Raw genomic sequence first — 3,048 nt, 5'->3', positions numbered from 1 at the left:
CCCAAAATCAAATCTTTCTCCAGCAACTCCCTTCTTCTCATCAGATGACCAAAGTAGCTGAGCTTTAACGTTAGAATTTGACCCTCCAATGAGCAGTCAGGGTTTATGGCCGACAATATCGACTGATTGGATCTTCTGGCAGACCAAGGAACTCTCAAGAGTCTCTGCCAGCACCACAATTCAAATGCGTCAATTCTTCGGCGGTCAGCCTTCTTCACAGTCTGAGTATTGAATCCATACATCACAACTGGAAAGATGATAGCACGAGTTATACAGATTTCGGTTGGCAGTCTAATGTCTCTGCTCTTTACCAGGCGGTCAAGGCTAGCCATGGCTCTCTTAACACTAGCTTAGCTGAGTTCAAAATGTCTGTTTGCATTACTGCGGCCAGCCCCTTTTAGTGATGAGATGGCGTGAGCTCCTTCGCAGCCATTCAAACGGTAATGGGTGCGGCGCTAGGCTATAAGGCCGCAGTGGGGACCAGCCAGGTGAATTTTGATGCAAACGCTGCTGCGACGGTCACGTCATTAGTTGGTCCGGCCAGCTGCTTAAATGTCACTGAACGACGCAATGGCTGCATCTCATTTCCGAGCAGCAACAGAGAACCCGAGACGGGTATAGTGTCGAAGCGTTATTTGACGTAAGCACCCTGCGACATTCGTAGTTCAATTAATTGTAGCGGATGGAAATATTATTACACTGCATCTGTGTTGTTGTCATCATGCCTCTTTGTTTTCCAGCGTTCAGGGGGCTACGTACGAAATACCATTATTGGTATAGCGGTATGCTCTTGAGAGCCAGCGTTTCTTTGCTTGGCGCAGCTTTTATGTTTTTTGTTGTCTTCACTCACCTCCTTTGTTTACCTTGAATAAAACGGTGTTTTTGTACTTAGTCAGTGTGTGAGTCACCTAGCGAGACCATGGCTGGTTGACCCTATAGGGAACCTGCGCTGCCCATGGGAAGCGGCTAAAATAAACGCGCGCGCGACCTTATTTCAAAATGCGGAAGCGTATAGTAAGACCACAGTCCTTCAATGTTTCTTTTAATTTTAAAAACATTGTTCAAAAACAATTTTGCGAAATGTATTGAACGAGTGTGGTTGGACGAAGCAGAGAGGCGGCGGAACTGTAGCTGCTCTGTTCGGCGCATTGTAAGCTGTCTATTTTGTGCGTATGTTTCTAAGTAAGCTTTAAGGTTTTAAATAACGCTAGTTTCAGGAGGTTGGCTTAAAAGCGCAACCTGATCCCCGCAGCTTCCTGCCAACTTGGCTACGAGCCATGCTATAGATTCAATTCGGAAATGCAATGCCGCTATGCGTAAGTTTGAAACAGATACCGTTCACCTGAGTGTAGTTTTATTCTTGATACGGGCCGTTTGCGAAGTTTGGTGTTTATGTACAGCACCTTGCGGGCACGCTTTGGGCAATTATGATTCAGCTACGATGAAGGATAAGTACTGGAGGCAAAATATCACACCAAATTCAAACCATTTTTTTTATGTCAACATTCGGATAGATTTCCGCGTACTACGCATGTTAAGCGCTGTGACTGTTTGCATGAATTATCTAGTACATTCCGAACCACAATGATTCAAGCAGCTTTAAGGACACAGTTGTTCTTGTTCTCCGGAATTGTACAGGGCGTCCACTGTTAGTGTGAACACGCAAAGAAGTGCTCGCTGTCTCGGAATCCGTTGCGTCTAATACAACTGAATATGGATGAAAGGTCGAGCCGATGTTCGGAGACCTAGTAGTAGTTCTTCGCTTGGCAATCCACTTAGTGCCATTGCATGGCTAGGCAATACACTTAGTCAGGTTAGGTCAAGTGTAATGGCGCTCTGAAGAGAGCAACCACGTGCTCGCCTGTTCCTTTTAAAAGTCGACGAACATGTGCGTCGTACCTCGAAATATACAGTGCACTGTGAGGGCGAAGCAATGGATCACATCTGTAGAGAAATCTTTTTCTTCGTGTTTCTACACTTGCTGGTTTACGACCATGCGCGACTGTGATTAGATGGGTTTAGAGGCATTTTATTTATTCTTTGAAGCGGATAACATCTATTCAACTGAAAGCCGTAGCTGCGAAACAATACCGTAGCTGCGATCGACTTGGTGATAAATTACGCACACTAGGTGTCTATGACTTGCCATGTGAAAGCGTGAGGTAGAACTTCCACAACTTGTAATCTTAGTAGCCTTCGCTCGTGCTGTCAGTTTGCAACAGCAGAGAATGAACTCCATGTAGGATGCTGTTCCAATCGCTAACAATTAACTATTCCAATAACTGATTTTGTTGATTTGCATCGTTCCCTGTATACGATGAAATCTGTGGCAGCCATAATTTTAACAATGCGATGTATGTGTGTACCACCCGATGATCCATGTTCCTGCATTGACCAAATATCTGCTTGCAAAATTGCGCTGCGTACAAGAAGACAAAGAAAAGCTGATGCCTCAATTAGAAGCACACGTGGCTTATAAAGCCAATCATTGTGAAGTTGCTACCGAACAGCAGGACATTTACGGCAGGCAAATTGGTCTGAATTTTATTCAAAAAAGATCTACCTAATCCCCAGATTGTTTCATACGTACGCTTAAGCAAATATGTAACGCACAAACGTTTGCAGCGACGCGTAAGCAATCACACTCAAACAGCAAAGTAACTTACAAATAAAACGCGCTTTTAGTGCTCCAGAAGCGGCAACATTTTATTCGAAGCAACAGCGAGCGAATTAGATAGCCAGGGAGTTGATTTTAAGCACGGCTCACTTGCTGCGCCTCTCAGAAAAATTTTTAACCTGTCAGTTGATGAATTTGGATAGTTTAGTGCAGGAAGAATTGTCCCCGCATGCTGGTTGGTACAATACGCGCCCACTCTTAGCACTTCCAACAAAGTACTGTGTATTCGCATAAACTGAACTCCGTGCGCCATCAAAATGGTTTCACCGTTCAGGCTCCCACGGAAGCACACGAGCCACGCTCAACGGTTTGATGCCCAAGCGCGGAGCTCGAGCTTAGACGCAGTTCGAATAATCACGTTCTTACCTCAG

Source organism: Amblyomma maculatum, chromosome 6, assembly GCF_055883805.1.
Source record: "Amblyomma maculatum isolate TAMU_Amacu chromosome 6, ASM5588380v1, whole genome shotgun sequence".
NCBI lineage: Eukaryota > Metazoa > Arthropoda > Arachnida > Ixodida > Ixodidae > Amblyomma > Amblyomma maculatum.
The sequence above is the reverse complement of the archived record's forward strand: the minus strand, read 5'-3'. Positions refer to the sequence as shown.